A 12,955-nucleotide genomic window follows, 5' to 3' on the forward strand; every position below is an offset into this window, starting at 1 on the left:
TTAAAAAAGATAAAATTAAAAATAAATGATTTTTTTATATTTTTTAAAATGAAAACGTACCTTTGTGGGTGCTGGGTGAAGAGAAATTCTTGCTCTTGTTATAACTCCAAATTGTCCTAAGCCTCCAAGAACCGTGTGAAACTAATTAAGTCATTCAACAGATAACGGCAATCTAATTAAGTAAAAATACAAAATATTATTGTGTAAAACTATTTTAATCATGGTTATTATTATTATGAATTATAAATTTTAATCATGCTTACCCAAAAATAAATCTCGGTGATTTCCCATCATCATGATTCATGAATGATGAAAGTAATACCCTTGTGTCCTTTTTTTTTTGTATTCTATTGGTTCTTTATTGGGCTAAAACTTGGATCTAGTAATAAACTTAGCCCATATTTAGATTGGGCAACTTCTAGCCTATTAAAAAAGTTTCTGAATGGCCAACTATTGTACCAAAAATAAAGGTTTTGAAAAATGCATACCAAAAACAGGTGCTTAACCAAAAAAAAGTGATTTTAATTTGTCTTATTTTGTGGAATATTTCTCAAAGGTCATAATAAACTGACTTCTATGAAGCTTCACCCCTTAGCACAACAATAAGGTCAATAATAAGTTAACAACATTTAAAGATTTAATGTAATGTAATGTGTGTCTATAATTACTCATTTCACATGGTGCCAAAACTATATTTTATCAGACATACAGTCAAAGTATAGCTGCAAACAGAGCTCGGTTTGTTCCTAGATATGCGAGCTTGCATTTGCACAAAGCAGAATTCATACAAACCTTATGGTTACAAGTGGAACGGGATAAGGAATGTTCTACATCCCAGATGACAAGTTTTTTATCCAATCCCCCAATTGCAGCCCAGGAATCACTATCACAATTCAATGGAACAAGTTACTTTATGGTTCTATGACGAGTGACAACATCAACCAGCACATCAAATATTTTATAAGATGGAATTATGTCAAAAAAACTGCTTTACTCAGAAACCAAGTCAAGCCACTTTGCTTTGGTTCACGTTATTATTTAATGATCACAGGTTTTATTTTATATGTTAACAGTAATTTTCTGTCTAGAGTAAGGTATTGTTCTCTAAAGTAATTCCAATCATGCAGCAAAGCACAAACACAGGCCATGAAAGGTTAATAGTACATACCTTGGTGAAAAGCCAACACATTCAATGGACCCTGAATGAGAAATCGGGGTATTAATAACCTGTCAACCACAATACTCATGCTTCTTAGAGAGCTTGCAGAAAACTGAATTTAAATGCTTAAACTCATTAAACAAAGAATTAAAAATTAAGAATTAAGAAAAAAATGCAGTGGCAGAGACAAACAGAACAATGGATAAGTATTGAAAGTGTTTGGGTTTGAGTCATACACAATTACCCATATACCTAGTTTCTTATTATGCTTAACTTAAACTTGAATTTTTGAGCATCACGTCAATGATCAATTCAATCATGCATAGTATGGTATCTAACTAAAGATGATCAATTCGATCTATGATTTGTTTGCTTATTATGCCTTAACTTTGTAAACTAACTACCAGAGTTGGCCTTGGATTATTGATATCCTAGCACGTTATATAAAGTTATTAAATCTTTTTTATTTTATTTTTTCAAAAACAAAAATCTGTAATAATGAAATGAGAGGTCTAATCACATCAAAATCTAGAAAGGCTCCCAATAATTGATGAAGAAAGGGGCTCCATGACTTCCTAACGCTAGAAATGACCCCTGCCATTGGATCAAGAGGAAGGGTAATTATTGGGTCAAAAGGGATTTTTTTGCAGAGTTAATTGTGATATATATGTCAGTTAACTACATCAATTATTGCTTCATACTGAAAACAAATTAAAATGGTAAAGTGGTTGCACTTTGAATCAAGTATTGAGTCAGAAAGACTTTAGCCAAAACAAGCAAAAAGAATAAATAAAAGCACTCCTCAAAATCCTGACAATAATTGATTAACATATAGTCACACATAAAGAGAGAAGGAGGTAACTTCAATACTTCATCCTAATCCTTTTTACAAAACCCAAAGTATAACTAATCCATTACAAGCACCAAGCTCATTTGTGTTAGGGAAAAACAAAAACAATTCTTATTGCTTAGTTAGCAACAAAACGAATTTTGAAAGGACAAGGACCATGCAGATAATTCAGAGACAGTGCTACTCTTTCATCAAATGAATATGCAAAACGAATTTTGAAAGATATGTCGTCTGCAGAGCAAAGTGATCTATTTGCTATTGTTACATTTAAACGTGAATTTTGTTTAGAGTCGGCACCCACCAGGAAAGCAATATGATACAATTCATTGGTGAATTGCTGCCAACTTATTCATTGAGAAAACAGAAACGGAAGCTAAAAACAGAGAAGGAGAAGCCAACTTATTCATTGAGAAATCACAGAAAAAAAAACTTATTAACGCTGCATTTGGATTCAGCCTCAGAAATAAACCCTAAAATACCACACATCTTCATCAACAACAGCATGCATGTTATCAAATTACAGTTCATAAATTCATATTTCACAGATTAAAACCCCCAAATTAAAACCCCTAAAATAGGAACCCTAAGCCTCTGATCAATTTCAGAAGCAAATAGAAATCAATACATACCTATCCAATGATGTGAGCACAGCGAAGATGAGAAGCACGCAGATGACGATGGCGAGAGCGGGGCAGCGACGATGGTGAGAGCGGCTCAGCGACAATGGTAAGGGTGGCAGAACGATGATCAGTGCAAGCGATGCCGAGGAGTGTCAGTCAGTAGTGGGGAGTGAGGGGTGAGTGGGGAGTGGGAGGCGACGACAGTCAATGGCGAGAGTTACATGGTTTCTTCTTGTAGGGCAACGATGGCGAGGGCTTCTACTGCGCGATGAAGGTGATGAAGGTGATGAGTGAGCTTTCAGGAAAAAGTGAGACTGAGTGTTTACAAAAGGGGGACGCGATGAAGGTGATGAAGGTGATGAGTGAGCTTTCAGCAAAAAGTGAGACTGAGGGTTTACGAAAGGGGGACGCGATGAAGGTGATTGAGTGACATTTGGAGGGAATTGAATTTTACTCAGCAAAAATTTTACTAAGTGTGTGATGAGTTTGCTTTCTTTGCTTTCGGAAAAATTTTCACTAAGTGTCAAATTCTTTATTCTAGATACATTAGGCATCACTTTTTAAGTGTACCCAAAACTTAAAAAATAGGCTACCCTTTAAAAGCGTCTCCTTTGATACGAAAAGTGAACCTATAGATATCAACCTACGGCTACGCTTTATAAGTGATTTCTATAATACCTAAGGCTACGCTTTTTAAATGATGCCGCATTTGTGTATCCTTTTCTCTTATAAAAAGGCAACACGGGGAAAAGCGTAGCCTATTCTATGAATAGGCTACGCTTTTCAAATGTAGCCTAAAAAAAGTGTGGCTGAATGGGTATTTTTCTTGTAGTGTATGAGTTTATGTGTTTTTTTGTGATTTCAGGTATTTTCTGGCTGAAATTGAGGGACCTGAGCAAAAATATGATTCAGAGGCTGAAAAAGAACTGTAGATGGTGTTGGATTCTGACCTCCCTGCACTCGAAGTGGATTTTTGGGAGCCATAGAAGCCTAATCGACACACGCTCAATTGTGTTAGAAAATAGACATCCTGGGCTTTCCAAAAATATATAATAGTCTATACTTTGCCTGAGATTTGATGGCCCAAACCGGCGTTCCAATCAGCATAAAAATTCTGGCGTCAAAACGCCAGAACTGGCATAAAAGCTGGAGTTAAACGCCCAAACTGGCACAAAAGCTGGCGTTTAACTCCAAGAAAAGTCTCTACATATGAAAGCTTCAATGCTCAGCCCAAGCACACACCAAGTAGGCCTGGAAGAAGATTTCTACATCAATTACCTATTTCTGTAAAACCTAGGCTACTAGTTTTCTATAAATAGGACCTTTTGCTATTGTATTTTTATACTTTTCATATACTTTTGATCTTGGAATCTTTGATTAGTCTTATGCTATCTTAGACCTTTTTGGGGGCTGGCCATTCGGCCATGCCTAGACCTTTTGTTCCTATGTATTTTCAACGGTGGAGTTTCTACACACCATAGATTAAGGTGTGGAGCTCTGCTGTTCCTCATGAATTAATGCAAAGTACTATTTTTTTTCTATTCAACTCAAGCCTATTTCTTCTCCAAGATATTCATTCGCACTCAAGAACATGATGAATGTGATGATTATGTGATACTCATCACCATTCTCACCTATGAATGCGTGCCTAACAACCACTTCCATTCTACATGCAAACAAGCTTGAATGTGTATCTCTTGGGTTTCTGATGAGCGGATATTTTATACGCTTTTTGGGGTTAATTTCATATAGTTTTTAGTGTGTTTTAGTTAGTTTTTAGTTTATTTTCAGTAGTTTCTAGGCAAAATTCATATTTCTGGACTTTACTATGCGTTTGTGTGTTTTTCTGTGATTTTAGGTATTTTCTGGCTGAAATTGAGGGAGCTGAGCAAAAATCTGATTCAGGCTGAAAAAGGACTGCTGATGCTGTTGGATTCTGACCTCCCTGCATTCAAAGTGGATTTTCTAGAGTTACAGAACTCCAAATGGCGCGCTTCTAATTGCGTTGGAAAGTAGACATCCAGGGCTTTCCAGCAATATATAATAGTCCATACTTTGCTCAAGGATAGACGACGTAAACTGGCGTTCAACGCCAGTTCTATGTTGCAGTCTGGCGTCCAGCGCCAGAAACAAGTTACAAGTTGGAGTTCAACGCCAGAAACAGGTTACAACCTGGCGTTGAATGCCCAAAACAGCCCAGGCACGTGAGAAGCTTAAGTCTCAGCCCCAGCACACACCAAGTGGGCCCCAGAAGTGGATTTCTGCGCTATCTATCATAGTTTACTCATTTTCTGTAAACCTAGGTTACTAGTTTAGTATTTAAACAACTTTTAGAGGTTTATTTTGCATCTCATGACATTTTAGATCTGAACTTTGTACCTCTTGATGGCATGAGTCTCTAAACTCCATTGTTGGGGGTGAGGAGCTCTGCTGTGTCTTGATGAATTAATGCAAGCATTTCTGTTTTCCATTTACACATGCGTGTTCCTATCTAAGATATCCATTCGCACTTCAATATGAATGTGATGAACGTGACAATCATCATCATTCCTCCACGAACGCGTGCCTGACAACCACTTATGTTCCACCGTAAAATGAATGAATATCTCTTAGATCTCTTAATCAGAATCTTCGTGGTATAAGCTATATTGATGGCAGCATTCAAGAGAATCCGGATAGTCTAAACCTTGTCTGTGGTATTCTGAGTAGGATTCAGGGATTGAATGACTGTGACGAGCTTCAAACTCGCAAGTGCTGGGCATAGTGACAGACGCAAAAGGATAGTAAATCCTATTCTGGTACAATTGAGAACCTGCAGATGATTAGCCGTGCGGTGACAGTGCATCTGGACCCTTTTCACTGGAGGGATGGATGGTAGCCATTGACAACGGTGATCCACCAACACACAGCTTGCCATAGGAGGACGTGCGTGCGTGAATCAGAAAACAGAGGAAAGTAGAATTTCAGAAGACAAAGCATCTCCAAAACTCCAACATATTCTCCATCATTGCATACAAGTATAATTTGTGTTCTACCCTTTTATTCCTTGCAATCAAATTTGATAAGTGAATTATTTTCTGATTTTTCTTTGTTTTTCGAAAATTTAGTTTGGTTTTCTAAAAATTTTAAGTTTGGTGTTCTTTCTTCATGTTCTTGTGCTCTTGTGAGTCTTCAAAGTGTTCTTGAGTTTCCTTGTGTCTTGATCTTAAAATTTTTAAGTTTGGTGTTCCTTGGTGTTTTCCCTCCAAAATTTTCGAAAACAAGGAGCATTAGATCTAAAAATTTTAAATCTTGTACTATCTTATTGTTTTTCTCTCTCCTCTTTAAATCCAAAAATATCTTTTCTCTCTATTTTAAAGCAAATTTTCGAAATTTACCTTTAAAATTCAGATTTTTATTTCAAAATTTAAAACCTTTTTCAAAAATCATCATATCCTTTTCAAAACTTCCTAACCACTTTCTCTTTCCTCATTTTTTTCGAAGATCTTCACCTATTTTTACTTATTTTATTTTAATTTATTTTGTTTTCGAAATAAATAAATAATTAAATAAATAAAAATATTTTCTTCTATTTTACATCATCTCCCTTTCTTCATCATGGACCTAAGCGGAAACGAACAGTCCAGGAGGACTCTGGGGTCATATGCTAACCCCTCTACTGCTTCATATGGGAGTAGTATCTGCATACCCTCCATTGGAGTCAGTAGCTTTGAGTTAAATCCTCAGCTCATTATCATGGTGCAGCAAAGTTGCCAGTATTCCGGTCTTCCACAGGAAGAACCTACAGAATTTCTGGCACAGTTTTTACAGATTGCTGACACAGTACATGATAAGGAAGTAGATCAGGATGTCTACAGATTATTACTATTTCCATTTGCTGCAAAAGACCAAGCTAAAAGGTGGTTAAATAACCAACCTAAGGCTAGCATAAGGACATGGAAACAGCTGACAGAAAAATTCCTGAACCAATACTTTCCTCCAAAACGGATGACACAGCTAAGGCTGGACATCCAAGGCTTTAAACAAGGAGATAATGAATCTCTTTATGATGCCTGGGAGAGATACAGAGAGATGCTACGAAAATGCCCCTCTGAAATATTTTCAGAGTGGGTTCAGTTAGACATCTTCTACTATGGGCTTACAGAAAGAGCTCAGATGTCTCTAGATTACTCAGCTGGTGGATCTATCCACATGAGAAAGAAAATTGAAGAAGCTCAAGAGCTCATTGATACAGTTGCCAGAAATCAGCATCTGTACCTAAGCAGTGACCCTTCCATGAAAGAAGAGGTTAAAACAGTAACTGCTAATCTCAGTCCTGTAAAACAAGCTGCTGAATTCAATCAGCAACTAGACTTTCTAACAAAGCAATTAGCCGAATTCAAGGATAGACTACAAGAGACAAGGATGGCTAACATAAATATGGAAGAACAATTGAAGCAAACAAAGCAGCAGCTGTTAAAACAAATAACAGAAGAATGCCAAGCAGTTCAATTAAGAAGTGGGAAGACATTAAATACCCCACCTCAAGGCAGCAAGAAGCCAAGAAATGAGCAAACCACCCAAAATCCACCTGAGGATAGTAAGAGCCCAGGGAAAAATGATTCTGGCACTAAAATGCCAGAAATTGGGTGGAAGGCTGGCGCTGAATGCCCAGACCATGCTCAGGACTGGCGTTCAACGCCAGAAACAAGCAAGGATCTGGCATTGAACGCCCAAAAGAAGAACAGTTCTGGCGTTCAGTCGCCAGGAACAGATGAGGAGCTAGCGTCTAACGTCACTCCAGCTTCTAACTCTGGCACTCAATTGCCAGTGAGGGATCAGACACACACAAGTGCTAATGACAACCCATCTAAAAAGGCTTCTTCAACCACTTTTGTAGGAAATAAACCTACAGCAACTAAGGTTGAGGAATATAAAGCCAAGATACCTTATCCTCAAAAACTCCGCCAAGAGGAGCAGGATAAGCAATTTGCTCGCTTTGCAGATTATCTCAGGACTCTTGAAATAAAGATTCCATTTGCAGAGGCACTTGAGCAAATACCTTCTTATGCCAAGTTCATGAAAGAAATCTTGAGTCATAAGAAGGAATGGAGAGAAACTGAAAGAGTTCTCCTCACTGAAGAATGCAGTGCAGTCATTCTGAAAAGCTTAAAGACCCTGGGAGTTTTCTGATACCATGCACATTAGAAGGTAATTGCACTAAGATAGCTTTATGTGATCTTGGGGCAAGCATCAACATAATACTTGCATCCACTATCAGAAAGCTTGGTTTAACTGAAGAAGTTAAACCAACCCAGATATGTCTCCAACTTGCGGATGGCTCCATTAAATACCCATCAGGCGTGATTGAAGACATGATTGTCAGAGTTGGGCCATTTGCCTTTCCCACTGACTTTGTTGTGCTGGAAATGGAGGAGCACAAGAGTCAAGCTTCTGCATGTCATTTATTATGCTAGCCGTGTTTTGAATTATGCCCAGAAAAATTACACAACCACAGAAAAAGAATTGCTTGCAGTGGTTTATGCCATTGACAAGTTTAGGTCATACTTAGTAGGATCAAAAGTGATTGTGTGATGCACGGAAAACTTTTCTCTCAACAAATCTCCCTTCGGCAAGTGTACCGAATTTGTCGTCAAGTAAAAACTCACAATAGAGTGAGGTCGAATCTCACAGGGATTGATTGATCAAGCAACTTTAATTAGAAGAATGTTCTATTTGAGCGAATCCAGAATTTGGGTTGAGAGTTGCAGAAAATAAAATGGCGGGAATGTAAATAACAGAAAAGTAAATGCTAGAATTAAAGGACTGGAAGTAAATGACTGAAAATAAATTACAGAATTGTAAATGGGAATGGGGGATTTGATCATAAAAGTAAATGGCAGAAATGAAAGAGAATGGGTAAGATCAGAGATGGGGAGTTCATTGGGCTTAGGAGACGTTGCAATTCTCCGGATCAAGTTCATTTTCTTCTCTTCCTCAATCAATGCACTCATTGATCTCCTTGGCAATCTTAAGTGATTGGATTACAATTTCTTGCAATTCAATCTCTCAAATCTTGATCAATAGCCAATTCCTTGGTCAATTGCTCATGAGAAGAGATGAAGTATGGTCACTGATTATACCACACGCATTTCCCAAATCAAGTGTTGAGAGGGTTATAGTCACATACCCATCCAAACCCAATTTGGTCCAGCATGAGAAAGCATTTCTAGCTTGATCTCTTCATTCCTCTTTCAAGGTTCAAAAGAGATCCAAGTTTGAATAGCTACTCTTCCAAGATAACTACTCAATTGGATGAAGATCGAAAGCTTTAAAGTAAAATCAAGAGGAAAGATAGAAGAAGAATAATGAAAATTAGTATTGATCCATCAAATTACAATAGAGCTCCCTAACCCAATGAAAGGGGTTTAGTTGTTCATAGCTTTTGAAAATGAAAACAAAGATGGAGAATACATCATAAAACTAGAATTGCAAAGAAAGTAAAATACAGAGAGTAGTTCTCCTTTTCCAGCCTCCAGAACTCCCTTCTCAATTCAAAGCTACTCCTATATATACTATTCTTCTCAGCTTCTAGTGTGATTCTTCAAGTCTTGGGCCTTTGGATCTTGAGTTTGAAGCAGTTCCTTTCTTTATTTGGGCTTGGCTTTACTTGCAGAGAGAAAGTGCGAATTGGGCGGAGACTTTAGTTCAGGACGTTAGGGGTGTTAATATTTAGTGAGAATATAAGTTCGAGAACGTTAGTGACACTTAACATTGTCACTAACGTTCCAATGTGCCCCTAGGTCTCACGTTAGAGTCCACGTTAACTAGGTTAACGTCGCTTCTAACGTGGCCATCCTTAGCCATCCCAATGTTAGTGACAATGTTGAGTGTCCCTAACGTTGGCTCATCCTTCATTCCTCATCGTTAGCTTCCACATTAACCAAGTTACCGTGGAAGTTAACGTGACTCTTGGGGGTTGTGTGGTTGCTTCAACGTTAGTGACAATGTTGAGTGTCACTAACGTTGGCTTCTCTTCCCCCCTTAACGTTAGAGGCCACGTTAACTAGGTTAACGTGGCTTCTAACGTGGCCTTTGCCATCCTTTGAGAATGTTAGTGACATTCACCATTGTCACTAACGTTCCAATGTGCCCCTAGGTCTCACGTTAGAGTCCACGTTAACTAGGTTAACGTGGCTTCTAACGTGGCCACTTATGAGTAATTGCCAACGTTAGTGACAATGTTAAGTGTCACTAACGTTGGCTCAACTTCTCTTCTCCATGTTAGAGTTCACGTTAACTTAGTTAACGTGACTCTTTAACGTGGGCATTGATGGCTTTCTGAGAGTGTTATTGACAATCACTTTTCTCATTAACCTTGCAAGTTACCTCCCCTTTTCTTGCTTCCTTTTGGTCCTGAAATCAAGCAATAAATTGCATCAAAGCTCTAGTCCAAGTCATGAGTAATGCAACATAATATTTGTCACTAAACTTATGCAAAATCCTCATGAAATTATGTAAAATTCACAATGTATGCTTGAATCAAGGCATAAGTGAATATCTACCCAAAACTAGCTTATTTCCAAAAGAAATGCATGAAACTAACCTAAAAACAGTAAAGAAAAGGTCAGTGAAACTGGCCAAGATGCCCTGGCATCACAGCACCAAACTTAAAGCTTGCTTGTCCCTAAGCAAGTACTGGAACAAGAGAATGATGAATGGAATATCTAGAGGAATGAGTCTTTCTTGTGGAAGTTATGTTACTGATTTTATGGTGGTTTCATGCAGAGCAACTTAGGTTCATTCCATTACTGGCTTTCAGACCTTTATCATGTCCTAAAACACCCACTTTGTTTATATCCCATGAGACCTTTATTCATTGATCCTTTTATTATTATTTCAAGGGTTGTTTGTGTTATTTAGGCTAAGTGCTCTGTAAGGGGGCAACTCTTTAAGATAAGCTTTCAGCCAACACTCCCGAACCAGTTGGTTCAAGGTGCTAGGTGTTGAGACACCCCTAAGGACTTACTCCCTCAAGCCTATCCCCCATACATACACACTACAGGCATTTAGTTTATTTATTTTCTTTTCTTGAGACCTTGGTGTCCAGCACCTCTTTGGGTTACTAAGTGTTCTGTAGTGAAGGTTACTCTTGATAGTGGACTTTCAACTGATAATCCTGAGTTAGTTAACCCAAGTTACCAATTTAGTCTCATGAGTGTATCCAAAGCAAAGTATTCAGGCCAGATAATTGTCATCCCAGCCTTGTGGTTGAACCAACTTAGCTAACTTATGACTACCCCAAAGATTCATGAATGCACTTCCACAATATGAACTCCACTCTGGTCTTTTAAAAACATAATCATTCTCTTTTTATTTGATTTAAAGGGACAAGCATACAAGTAAGTTAAGTAATGGTGCAGTAACATAAAGACCAGCACACAGAAACCTCTTCAACACATAAAAAAAAAAAATAGAATTCAAGAAGGTTTAAACTAACATGGAAGCAAGTTCTATTTCATACAAGATCTTCCTTATTTAAAGCATAGAAAAAGATGGACCAAAGAAGGAACTCCACCACCTTTTACTCTCGTGGATGTCCATGCTCTCCTTCTTGATTGCTTTCTTTGTGTCCTCTTGCATTCCTTCTCATCCGTGCCAATTTTGCTTGCTTCCAATCCTCAAATGCCTTTCTTACTGATTCATGACTCTCTTCCACCCTTTGTCTTTCCTCTCGTGCTAATTCATCCTTCATTTCTTCATACTGGGCTATTCCTGGATGCAATATTGGTAGCTGTCCTACTAAGTAGCCGAGCCTGGCTTGAGTGTTTATGTGATGTCCTGTCTCGCTCATGTAAACTCCTTCTGCGAATGCCCTTTGCTCGTCCAATAATTCTGCCTGTTCTATTTGTCTTCGATGCATCTCATGTATGTGTGCCCCTTGATGTTCTTGGATGTTGATCAGCCTCTGGATGGATTCTTGTTGCTCATTTTGCCTTTGTTCCATCCTGTGAAACGTTTCATTCCATTGTCGTCCTTGACTCAGTTGCTGATCCATCATTTGCTTTTGCCAATCCCCTTGTTGAGTCATCCACCTTGAGAGTCACTCCTCTTGCTGCCCCATCATCTGTAGTTGAAGTTCTATCTGTGCTCCTTGGCTCTCCAAATATTGTCTAGACAAGTGATGAGCGGATAATTTATACGCTTTTTGACATTGTTTTTAGTATATTTTTAGTAGGATCTAGTTACTTTTAGGGATGTTTTCACTAGTTTTTATGTTAAATTTACATTTCTGGACTTTACTATGAGTTTGTGTGTTTTGCTGTGATTTCAGGTATTTTCTGGCTGAAATTGAGGGACTTGAGCAGAAATCAGATTCAGAGGTTGAAGAAGGACTGCTGATGCTGTTGGATTCTGACCTCCCTTCACTCAAAGTGGATTTTCGGGAGCTACAAAACTCGAAATGGCGCACTTCCAATTGCGTTGGAAAGTAGACATCCAGGGCTTTCCAGCAATGTATAATAGTCCATACTTTGGCCAAGAATAGATGACGTAAACTGGCATTCAACGCCAGCTTTCTACCCAAATCTGGCGTCCAGCGCCAGAAAAGGAGCCAAAACCAGAGTTGAACGCCCAAACTGGCACAAATACTGGCGTTCAACTCCAAGAAGAACCTCTACACGTGCAACACTCAAGCTCAGCCCAAACACACACCAAGTGGGCCCCGGAAGTGGATTTATGCATCAATTACTTACTCGTGTAAACCCTAGTAGCTAGTTTATTATAAATAGGACCTTTTACTAGTCTTTTTGACCATCCTGGATCCTGGATTGTATTTTGATCCTGTGATCACGTTTTGGGGGCTGGCCATCTCGGCCATGCCTGGACCTCTCACTTATGTATTTTCAACGGTAGAGCTTCTACCCTCCATAGATTAAGGTGTGGAGTTATTTTTATTTTTGTTTTTAAAAATTTTTGAAAAATACTAACATTTTTCAAAAACCATTTTCGAAAATCACTAACTCTTTTTCAAAAAAATTTTTCGAAAATTTTCCTTCTCTCATTTTATTCTATTTATTTATTCATCTACTAACATCTCATCTCACATCTCAACCCTCCTCACAGTTGTGTTTCTTCCATTATATTAAATTCTTTGTCTCCCCCTCTTCTTCTACTCACACAGGGATCCCTATACTGTGGTATAAAGGATCCATATTATTATTATTATTTTTTTCTGTGCCCTCTTCTTTGTCATATGAGTAGGAACAAGGATAAGAACATTCTTGTGGAAGCAGATCCAGAACCTGAAAGGACTCTGAAAAGAAAACTAAGAGAAGCTAAAATACA

The 12,955-nt window shown here is 38.1% G+C and overlaps 1 long non-coding RNA gene across 1 annotated transcript in view; it reads right to left on the reverse strand.

Annotated features, from left to right (window-relative positions):
- LOC110266632 overlaps positions 1-153 on the reverse strand; it is a 1,725-nt gene extending 1,572 nt beyond the window's left edge. Inside the window, exon 1 of the long non-coding RNA XR_002354078.1 lies at positions 61-153. This is a non-coding gene — a long non-coding RNA (uncharacterized LOC110266632). The remainder of the gene's footprint in view (positions 1-60) is intronic.

The sequence above is a fragment of the Arachis ipaensis genome, chromosome B09 (assembly GCF_000816755.2).
Source record: "Arachis ipaensis cultivar K30076 chromosome B09, Araip1.1, whole genome shotgun sequence".
Lineage (NCBI taxonomy): Eukaryota > Viridiplantae > Streptophyta > Magnoliopsida > Fabales > Fabaceae > Arachis > Arachis ipaensis.